The sequence below is a fragment of the Anguilla anguilla genome, chromosome 18, assembly GCF_013347855.1.
Source record: "Anguilla anguilla isolate fAngAng1 chromosome 18, fAngAng1.pri, whole genome shotgun sequence".
Classification (NCBI taxonomy): domain Eukaryota; kingdom Metazoa; phylum Chordata; class Actinopteri; order Anguilliformes; family Anguillidae; genus Anguilla; species Anguilla anguilla.
This window is the reverse complement of record NC_049218.1, coordinates 18,634,003-18,646,494: the sequence shown is the minus strand read 5'-3', so window position 1 is coordinate 18,646,494 and position 12,492 is coordinate 18,634,003.

Genomic DNA, 12,492 nt, shown 5'->3' with positions numbered 1-12,492 from the left:
GTGTCCAGAACATTTCTTCACTTATCGAGAGCAGTAGGCTACCTCATTTCAGTACAAAGAGCCACTATTATGTAGTGTGGATGGAGGATTTAATTGGAATATAAAGCTTGGGGAAAACAAGAAATAAAGAAGGCAAACGCGCGCGTTCAGAGACTTGGAATAAAGAAGCGCTCAAACACTTATTGCTAATTACTCATGTCATTCATTGTACCAAGGCTTTAGCCGTAATACACTTTGGGGGTTGGCAGTGGGGGGCGCATTCCCCCAATTTTTTAGCACTTGCGATGCCATTGTTTTTATTATGCAGTTATTGAAATAACTATATCATCCAAAATGTTTGATGTGTTTGCTATTTTCACGCCTGTGCCACTGAGAGCTAGCTAGCTTGAAGTTAGATTAAAACAATCGTGTAGTGATTAGCCTGAGAATAGCTGAAGTGGGTGGTCCCCAATCCGATCTGTCTGAAATTGATGAACCAGCCAGGAAAAAAAACAGTTAGGCAGCTTCTCCGCCCACTGGTACAACAATTTTTGTAAAGCATGCAGACACTTCCCAGAAAATCACACTATATATTAGTATAAAGTATATTCATGAGGGACAAATTATATGATTGGAAACATACTGGACAGACCTGCTCGAAACGTGTCCAGAAAGCAACATGACATTGTACTAGTCTGAGCATATGCTCAATATTTGTGGGAGAGTGGTAAATGAAATGCATGGCGATCACACTCACAGAAGCATTGCATTTGTTGAAAAGGAAATAGCTGCACGTGAAGGTGGGGCTGGGGATAATAAAGATGAGTGCTAAGCAAGACATTCCTTTTAGAGGCCACGGTGTAACAGAAAAGGTACTTAATAAGGAGAATGAGTCTGTATAATTAACGTGCTGTGTTTTTCTTAGAGCGTATAATTTATTGATATTTGTCGTTATGTGAAGGAAATTTACCCAAATATGAACAAATGTGTTCTAAAAATCTTACTGCACCTTCAACATTTTTTGATTCTTTTTTTCACCATGTAGAAATTGCAGCAATTTTTATAAATAGTCCCCCCATTTCAGAGTGTCATAATGTTTGGAACAAATGGTGTCATGGGTGTTTCTGTTTAGTCAGGTGTGTTCAATTGCTTCCTTAATGCAGACATAAGAGAGCTTTCAGTATCTAATTTTAATTCTAGCCTTTTGATTGCCTTGGGAGTCTGTCATTGGAATTTGTCAATATGAGGACCAGAGTTATGCCAATCACAAATGTAAAATGTGGATAATGCAAATACATGACAAGATAACTGTTATTATTATTCCCATGGAATTTTCTTTGTCCATGTTGATTTGAATTGTGTTGAAATGCTAGACAACACAAAGCAAAATCATTTTAGCACACTAAAATTGTTTCAGATAAACAATGATAAAAGGGCAAATTGTATGGTACAGTGCTAAAATGTACAGGAAGAACGATTTGCATGCATAATCATATGAATGTGTCCTACAGTCAGCGGCTCAGACATGGAGCGATTGTCATCACAACAGTCATCTCTGACCTCATTTGTTCAGAGGCAGAGATGATCCCGGCATTCTTAGGTAATTACAGATAGGGTCTGCATTATGATAATCAAAGATTCTGCCACTTCACAGGCCTTAGATAGAGTGTATCACATGTATTACAAATGCCAAATCATTAACCTGTAAATCTTCACTGTAATCTTTATGAATGGACTGGTTTAACTTTCATTGGTATCTGTTTATTTACAAAGCTATTGTTGGAAAGCTCCCCTCCGACTTATGTTCTCTGATATCTAGGAATTCCCCAGGTTATCAGCTTCATTCCAGCAAACTGTTACTGATAAGTCCCCTGACCATCTACAGGCCTAGGGGAAACTGCTTTAAATGACTATGCACCCAAAATGGTAAATGGACTGCATTTATATAGCGCTTTTATCCAAAGCGCTTTACAATTGATGCCTCTCATTCGCCAGAGCAGTTAGGGATTAGGGGTTAGGTGTCTTGCTCAAGGACACTTCGACACGCCCAGGGCGGGGTTTGAACCGGCAACCCTCCGACTGCCAGACAATCGGTCTTACCTCCTGAGCTATGTCGCCCCTTCCGCAAAAGGTGGAATAATCTTCAGGATCAACTTGAAATGGACATATTAATAACATTCTCTGATTTTAAACATTCAGTCTTTCGTGCTTTTACTGAAAAGTGTGCCTGTTTTTAAATATTTACCCATTGTTTACAATTTTTCCATTAATGTCGTTATGATTGTTACTGTGTATATATGTCAGGTCCCCCTTAAAAAAGAGATGTTGATCTCCATGGGGTTCCTGGTAAAATAAAGGATAAATAAAAATAAATAAAAAACAATGCATTGCAAACCTGCTGAGATAAATAGTAAAGAAAGAAAGAGAAGAATTATTTAGGGATTGATACTTGGTCTGCTGGAGGTCCAGTCAATGCAGCATTCAGGTATTATTGAACTATGCCGACATTGGACTCTGTTGGGCTTTATTCAGCACAACCTTTTCATCCAGCTTTTCCACAAAACACATCAGAGTCTCATTAAGTTTCAGCATTCAAGTTTTCAAGAAATGGAAATGTTGATGAATGGGGAATGGACAGACTGGGTGTTTTAGCCGAACGCTTTTTGAGGCTTTGAATGGCTTAGCCGTTCACAAGTTAATAATCAACCTCTCAGTGCTGTCCTTCAGAGCTTTGTGTTGACGTTGAAATTCAGGGTTTCAATAGAGTTACATATATGGTCGACCTCAGCACATTACATACACTGGATGTAATATGTACAGAATTCAATTATGATTTGTCCTTTGCTACAATAATGAATAAATCAAAACAAATGAGGAAAATAATTCCCTTTTTGTTAATGCAAAGAATTTGTTTTGATTAGAGCAGCAGCCATGTTTTCTTTCTGTGCTTCACTTTCCAGTCTTATAATGTCTGGTAAAGTCCCTGACTCCCTTGAATTTCAGAACTTGAAATGTGTGCACTTGGCATAAGTGACAAGTCATTGGCCACACCTAAGTGCTTTGAGTGGGATAGTAGATGCAGAATGGTGTTTATGGTTGTAAACTGCACCAACAGAATGCAGACTAATAACATAACGAAATAGCCTCTGACATGGCCCTGATCCATGGTCCAGATTCAAATTGCCCAAATTAATTTCAATGATACATTTAATTAGGTCAATTTAAGGAGTTTGTGTGGTCCACGGAGTTCATATTAGAGATATGGTACTGCATGAGGTTCAGAGGGTTCATGGTCGAATGAATGTGGGCTTCAGAGGGTTCAGATTAAGAACAACAGTGTTCAGTCAGCCAAAGCACAACTGTGACTGTGACGTAAAAAGCAGAGCCCTGACATCACGTTTCAGAGACGGGCATGCACTTGTCCCTGCGCCGCTTAATCGATAGTAGAGGTTGCAGCAAAAATGCAGCAGGTGAACATGACTGGGAATTCCAAACTGGCAAAAAAAAGGTGACAAGTACTACAAATATTTTGTGTTCTCCTTGCCTCAAGCTCCCATGGTTCACTGCATAGTCCCTGTCTGTGATGTCTATGACAGGCACAATGGACAGTATATTTAGCCAATTGGAGCAATTATTAAACTAATCAACCCCGGCGGAGAAAACTGGGGTGAAGCCGAAATGCTGCTGCCGGGGTGCAGATGGCCGTCCCGCAGAGACAGCAGGAGAAACCGCAGGCAAAGGTCCCAGGGTTCAGGCACGCCATGGGTGGGTTCCCGCAAAAAAAATAAATGCGAAAGTTAACCTTCCAGTAGGGATTGTAGTTCCTGCTAACTCCCCAGTTGAAGGGAAGAAGCCCTTTTTTTGCCATTTTTCTCCCATTTTGATGCAACGATCAGGACTCATGCCCTCACCGGCTTCCCACCTGCAAACACTGCCAATTGGGTTTGTAGGAACGTCTGACCAAGCCGGAGGTACCGCTGCCGGGGAACTCGGGTCTCTGCGGTGGTAGACGAGTGCTTATACCTCACACTTCTTTTTGGGGCCGTCACACTACCCAGACGGCCCCAAAAAGAAGCTCTTTTGAAGGCAAGCTGATGTCATCCTGATTGCATGCAGTCAGAACTGATGATTGTTGATGGCTGGCTTTCAGTGATTGAATAATCGCTGCAATCACTGAAGTGCTGTCTGTGATGAGACAATCTGTGTCACCGTAGGTTTCTCTCCTTGGGCAGAGGGACATATGACTGGATTGAGCAATCGATTATACTGTATATATTGCTTATACACACAAAAGCTCTAAGTGAAAAGAAGTTAACAATTTTAACTTGACATATTTCTGTAAATATTAGCTAGTATTTATTTGCTGAATGCAGCAGTTTGCAAAAAATAAAAATTAAACGGTAAATGTGGCATGTGCAGGAAAGTTTAGGCACCCTTCCAGTTGATCCTCTAACTATATATACTTACTGCTAACAACCTTGGGCTCCTCTAAGCAGCAGTCTGAAAACTTGATCTGGAAGACAGAGAAAAATCTATAATAGAACTGCCCATTTAATGGTCAGGTATGCAAAGCAAACCCCACATTTCACTACAAAGCGCCTGCAGAAAGGTTCAATGGTGCACCTGCGCACTGCGCAGCACCGGCATGTGTGAGTCGCCCAAAGGAAACCTTTCATGCGATCACATCACAAAAGTCAACATCTGAAGTATGCAACACAACACTTTGATAAGCCAGAGACTTTATGGAACAAAGTGCTGTGGGCTGATAAATAAAAAAATTCAACTCTTTGGCCACCAAAGATATAGTGATAAAGATACACATTTGGAGAGAAACAGGGGAAGCATTTGAAGAGAAGGACACCTTGCCAACTGATAAGCATGGTGGTGGATCTGTTTTTTTTTTGGGGTTTTGTGACAGATCTGCACAGGAAATAGTGTGTGGGTGGAAGGAAGAATTGATTCAACTAAATACCAACAAATCCCAGAAGCTAATGTCCCAGAATCAGGGAGGAAATTGAAAATGGGAATAGTTAGGATATTAAAAAAAAAAAAAAAAAACAATTATCTAAAAGTAACCTCAAAATGAACTGTGAACTACTTAAAGGAGCTAAAGATTTAGGTTTTGGAATGGTCCCGACTCTCTTCACATACAAAAACAATAAAACGTGCAACCAGGACTTCCCAAACCTTTGCATAGAACTGTATAGGCTAAAATCCCATCTCCACTTATGAACATTTATTAAAGTTTACTAACCAATGCACACAACATGTTTGCACTGGAAATGCTAAAAAATAAAACACCTAACAATATATGAATATAAAGTTACTAATAATTACGGCCACTCTTCACCTTAAAAAAACAGCTTCAATCCGTCTTGGAATGCTGGCCTACCAGTTCTGAAATGTGTGTAGTGGGGATAAAGGACAATTTTTAAAGAAGGAATTTGGGGATATCACAAGGGTAAAGTGTTTGTACAACAAGGTGCACCTGGCCTTGGGAAATGTCTTCATATGTGTTGGCCATTATATTTGTATGACGGAATGACTCGCATGAGACACCATTACATATACACCACCATCTTTAATAATTGAAAACAGACATTGTGGGCTTTCTCCAAATGTAAACCCATAGGGATGCAAGAAGAAGAGTTAAAGATGACTCCTCAGGCAATATTCCTTTCCCGTTGTTCAGGGGACCAGGTTTTGCACTTCTTACACCAGGCTATTTGTTTTTGTGCGTCATCCTTGGATACCAGCAATTTCTGAATGGTGACTCTGCCTTAAATACCAGCACTGCGAAGCTCAAAACATACATTTTGTTCACACTAGGTCACTGAGGTGTTGATTCAATCCTGTGGCCATGTTTGAGGCTGTATTTATGGGGTGGTTAGAAACTATCCTGTTTAGTGTTCATCTGTCCCTGTCAGTGAGCTTCATTTTGTGACCACTTTTTAAAGATCTTTTTGGTGCAGTGTGTCTGTGCTTTTTCATGGCATATGTAGTCATAATTTTCAACACTGTTCCCCTGTCATAGTTTTTGTAAGCGGTGCATCTGCAATTCAGACACTGATTTTTCAGCCTCTTTGGAACTCTCTTAGTTGGCAACTGTTTCTTTGGAAACTCACGCATCAAAGTGTGTCAGACCTTTTTTATTACTGCCACATGCTACTAATTGACATTCAGCACACCTACAGTATGTAGCAGCGTTTGTAATTGTGATTTAGTTACTTTAACTTTGATGACGGAAATTGGTTTAGGACATGTCTCCCACTGCTGCCACTCGTCCAAACATGAAAAGGTGAGATTGAGCCTTAGGGCAGACTGCAGACTGCATGTTTTAGGTCACCTTTTCAGTGCTACAAACTGAAACTGCATTAATGCTCTGGCCTTTTTCTTTTTATCCACTGTGTGTGTGTGTGTGTGGAGCCAATGCACTGGCTTCAATTTGTCTTCTCCAACCGCAGCCTTTTCTGTGTCCCCCGTTAAATGGACAGGAAAATGAAAACTGATTTGCTCTGCTACTGCACCGTAATAGTGGCATCCATTTTAAAATTCAGCTACATCGGGTATTGTTCTGAACTGAACTGTTTATTCCATATTGATCTGAACAAATATTTTATTCCAATAATATTTTTTGTTGGTAAGTTTTCTATTTCCCCTCTGTTGTCTCGCATTTCATTGTACAGCTCAGAAGAAAGCAAAGATCAGTGAACAAAATGGCTGGCTTTTTTAAACAATAGGATTAGTCTCGACAGGAATGCACAGGTTTCAGATGAGCTCTTTTTAGGAGTGCAGGAAATTCAACACTATAACTAGGGAATAAATGATAAATTCTCAGAACAATAATATTCAACATAATTCTTAATCTTTTGGTGTGTCCTGTACGTGCCTTTTGTTTTCGTTTCAAAGATCAATCTTTGAAAATAAATTATAATTATGAATATTGATAATATGATTTTGTATTGATTTACTAACACTACCACTATACCACCTACTATTGCTACAACTACTGCTAATACTAATACTACTACAAATAATAATAATAATAATAATAATAATAATGGTGTCATGAAAAAACTTGCATGCCCAAAATAAACAAACAAAAACACATTATGATTATTCACAGGGCCCAGATTTTCAAGAAAGTTTCAAGAAAGTAAAAAAAAGGAAACATAATGCAACCAATGCATTCTGCATTTTGTAGTAGGATTACCACACTGTGGATTTGATGTTGCCTCGAGCCCAGTGTACTTGAACCTGGGAGCAAATGCACCTCTAATCACATGGATTCAACTGATATTGAGGAATTCCGCAGCATGTTCTACAGAGAGGGGCTATAAGCTTTGTATAAAGTCAGAGAGATCTTTTTGCTCCACTAGGAACAGAGGGCTTTGGATACAGCTAAGGGCTTTAAGAACTTCTCAACTTTAAATTCCATAGGGACCATCATGGCACACCCTGCCTTCAAAGATCACTTTGTGATTTGCAATTCTAATATAGTCATGCTTGCACATAAACAACACAAAAAAGATATCTGCTTGATGGAAAACTTTTCGGTCACTGGAGCTTTCAAATATTGATTATGGATGGATTTTCCCAATGATCCATTTAATGTGTACTTTTCTGATGATTGGGTCATTAGCATGTGTTTGGCTCCCATAAGATTCCTGCAGAATCAGGATTCAATGCCAATTTACAAAGAAAAAGACTTTATTAGGTACTTTGACAAGCAGCCAAAGCCACCACATCTAAAACTTTCTAAGCAGTTAGACTTAACATAAGTTTAAGTATATACTGCATTTGCAATCTTAAAAAAATCTTTTATGACAGTGCTCAAAGAGAGACCTGTTCTTAAAAATGTATGAAAACAGTTATGGTAAATGTATTTGGATTTATTTATCAAATGCATGACTATATAAAGATAAAATTAATATGGTAGAGACATTTAATGATGTGAAGCAAAATGGATGCTGGAAACCAGTAAAATGCATGAATAAATATCTTGATTGGATCTACTGTTTCTGCATGTTGACCAATTGGATTATATGTATACTGCAGATAGAACAGCCCTGCACATGAGGAAATACAGAAATGGGCAGATAACTGGAATATGGCCAATAAAATATAAGGTAGGCATTACAAGAAGGCCGCCTCACAGCAAGAAGGTCATGGGTTCGAATCTCGGCTTGGGGCCTTTCTGTGTGGAGTTTGCATGTTCTACCCGTGTCTGCGTGGGTTTCCTCCAGGTACTCCGGCTTCCTCCCACAGTCCAAAGACATGCAGGTAGGCCAATTGGAGACCTTAAAATTGCCCATAAGTATGAGAATGCAAGTGAATGGTGTGTGTGCCCTGCGATAGATTGGCGGCCTGTCCAGAGTGTATTCCCGCCTCTCGCCCAATGCACACTGGGATAGACTCCAGCACCCCCCACGACCCTGCTCAGGATAAGTGGGTATAGATAATGGATGGATGGATGGATTACAAGAAGGCACAAAATGCCAAATTGTTATTTAAACTGCAGAAGTAGATTCAATTCAGGATACATATTCAATGTCAGGAACTAGCCTAGGATTTAAGCTAACAAGACGGTTTTATAACAAGAAGAGTCGTATGTATCTGTGCAATGTCAGCACAAGTTACACATTGATTACCTTTTAAAATATGTGCATTGTTTTTCTTACATTTACATCTCCCAACCTCGCCCACTTTCCATGATTCTTTTTGATCACATCAGAAGGGAGGTTGTGATATCATTACACTCAGTAAAAAGACAAGCAATTTGTCTGAACTAGTAAAATTTTTAACTTCACACTGACAGTAGGGTGTAGTTATTAATACGTAATACATACAGGAATAACTTAGGAGGGTGTTCAAAGGGATTCGAGACTCACAGATCCTTTCAGGTCAAACCGGAAATGGTGATGAAGATAATGATGGAAAATGGTTCAGGCAAATGTGGAGCAAAGGTGGGCCTATTTTCAGCCTTGTTCTTCATTGTTATATGGGGCTCAGTGGCAGTCCTAGCCGGGTGATTCCTGACTCACTCACAATTTCTTTGCTGCGAATGAGCACAAATGGTGCCTTTGAAGGGCTCTCCCCTCCTCAGTGATGCAGCGGCCATTTCAGCAGTCTCCATGTCCCCCTCCACCTCTCTACCATCAGCTCCAATCACAGCTTTTTGGGGAGGATGGGGGCAGAGGCCCACCTGCGACGTGCAGGCCTAAGCGACTGATAATTGGCTGATAAATATTCATTGGCTGCAAAGCGAGCGTGAGAATGCATCGCTCTTGGGATTCCATGAATCAATATCCTTTAAAAACTACGCTATTTTAGATAGTCGGAACTCATTTTTGTAATTTTATATGAATTATATCCCAAATAATGTTGAGACCCGTAGCTTTTTTACTGACCACCTGTTCCTGCTCATAATTGGCTAAATACTGTACACCCTGCTACCACACAAATTATAGCGAGTTCCGTGGGGCCCAGGGAATACTGCCTCAGTGCAGGCCACTGGATGGGGGATAGCTCATAAACTCTCCCATCCTCACTCTCAGGAAAAAAAATTATTTGGCTTGTCTCCATAGGGGAACCCTTTTTACTAGTTTATGGAACCCTGCATGGTAAGTGTGAAAATCTTTCCAGACAAGGAACCCTTGAACTCGGTAGGGTTCCTCTGTGGACACACACAGCAGCTTTTTAGAACCCTTTCTTCCTAGTCTGCTTAGATCTGCTTGGATGAACTTCCGCATATTTAATACATAGCATCAGAATGACTTCAGAATAAACACTTCTTTATTACTCACAGCAATGCAATATATTGTTCACAACAGACAACTAAACATCAGATGAACAGGAATTGGCATCAGAAGGATGATAAAGTACCATTTCACCTCCCCCTCAAAACCCTGTGACTACAAAAGAAACTGAGATTATGCAACACTGGAACCACGTTTTTAAAAATATCAGGTTATTTCAAACCCAGCTGAGAGTAATGAAAGACCTTTAAAAGGTGTGACTATGAAGTAAACTGGGACACTTGTATAATGTAACAGTGAATTCATCACTACCCTTGATGAATAGCATTGCCAGCTGCATTCAACCATTCAAAAAGGTATTCTGTTGAAGGTGGGTGTCTATATATGCTTGTAGAGAAAACTTTCATAATAACTGCACGCATCATTAGGAAAACGTAGGACGTGACTGTAATTTAACCTTTCAGGAAGCAGACAGGGTAAAAATATTCTCTAACCTTCGAAGCTCTGGCCACTAGGACAGACTGACTTATACTGCTTGGACCATCATTGCAGTCTTGTGCATCTCTTTCATCCCTTATTACATTTATGTGACACAAAAACTTTTGGAACATGGATGCTTCCCAATCCAATTTAATCAATAACAACTTGAAAAATAAATGTTGTGTATTGGATCCCTTGTGAGTGAAGTAAACATTTGACTGTATGGACACTCTGTACGTTGTAAGCAGTTGAGAGACGCATGGATCGAAAATGTGAGGCATCTGTTATTGGCGGTTCAGCAGCCTGAAAACTAGGGCTTCAGCATCCTGAAAACAGGAGAGGACACAAAGTCTTTCAGGTAGTCTCACAGACTGAATCTGGAAACATAGCCTGACTGAAAAGCATCACTTTCAACACTCAGATTATTGATAAAACGAATAAATCGTTTTTCTTTTTTAAAATCAATGTTGCATTCAGAGTAGTCACCTTTGTGGTTTCATAAAAGACAAGATGATTCTAAAAATTGACAAATGATTGCTTGAAATTTTACTCCAAATGACTAAGTATTGATTATATTTATTTATAAAAGTTGCTTAATGCATCTGGTTTTATGTATTGTTTAATTAATAAGATAAAAATAAGTGAGAGATGTCAGGCATAGAGAATGGTAAATGGACTGCATTTATATAGTGCTTTTATCCAAAGTGCTTTACAATTGATGCCTGTCATTCACCCATTCACACACACACACACACACACACCAGTAGTGAAAGGCTGCCATGCAAGGTACCAGTCAGCTCATTGGGAGCAATTAGGGGTTAGGTGTCTTGCTCAGGGACACTTTGACACGCCCAGGGCAGGGGATCGAACCGGCAATCCTCAGACTGTCAGACAACCGCTCTTACCTCCTGAGCTATGTCGCAAGAAGGCTCTGTGTGTCCTGGTGCTAAGGGGACAGTGAGGATAGGGGTGACTGAGCTGTGTGTACTGGGATGCAGGAGTGAGGACAGTGAGTGACACAGAAAAGAACCAGGGCGGACAGAGCTTTGGATGGTCTGCCATCTTGAGTAAGTCTGAGTGCTAGACCAGGCAGAAGGACATTACAGCAATCAAGCTTACTTCAAAATAGCACAAAACTAAATATGAAAAGATAAAAAACTTGTGAAATGTGCATTTTTAATCTTATTTATTATAGTGTGTGGAATAGGGCTCTTTTTACAGTACCAATTTAAAATGGAAGTGAATGAAAAATCACAGAAACGAGTTTCCTGTCGATTGTATTTGAGTGCATTGGAAAATCCTTGTGCCTCAATAAAACGACACTTAAGTGCACCACTATGGGCACTGTTGCAGCCTTTGATGTTGAACAGAGTGGCAAGTCAATCTAAAAATAATAGATAGCCAACTATTCTTATTTTGGCCATGAGGTCATAATAACATAGTAATATTAAAGCATAGATATTCTGTTTAGTGCATTCAGGGACAATTTGCATTAGTCTATCATATATGTAGATAAAACCTGTAGTATGTAAACAGTTTATCATATTATACATTTATAAAAATGCATATACCCTTATTTGCATTGATGGAATACAATGATTATCATCGCTAATTGAAGTTTGGTCTATTCAAAGCACTGTTCCTTCTCTTCTTTCTCACAATGTTTCTTTCTGTTTGAGGTCCAAGCAGTAAAACTATTGGAAGAGTACTGAATTGCAGTGCTTCTTTATTGTTCTTTAAAAAAAAAAAAATGACTATAGCTTCTTGGCTGTTCCATAAAGACCTGTAAGAAGAAAAGTAGGCGTTTTTATCTTAGTGATGATCACGCGTAATGATTACAAAAAACATGTAAGATTTATGTTTTTCAAATATGAGTGAAAACAGGTTTTCTTAGCTAGTTGGAATCACATGTTTTGACATGCAGAGAGTTTCATTAAAGTTTTCTGGAGGCTCCTTAGAGTTTGCGGAGGTGGTATACCTACACTGCTACCTTTGTTGGATTCATAGCTAGTTTCTCATGTTTCATTAAGTTGGATATGATAGAGCATATGTCCGGAGTTGGCAAATGAAAATCATAGCTCTACAATGCAAAGCTTGCACTTAACTTGTGTATGTCCAATATTTTGCTCATTAAAAGTGCAGATGGGTTTTTCTTTTTCTCTGGGTGAAATATTGTGCAAAGGCATTCCATTTGATTTTGAGCAATGCCAATGTTGCATCACCACTTGTTTGTTGCATGGAATTGTTTTTAATCCCCCCCCCCCTTTTCTTTCTT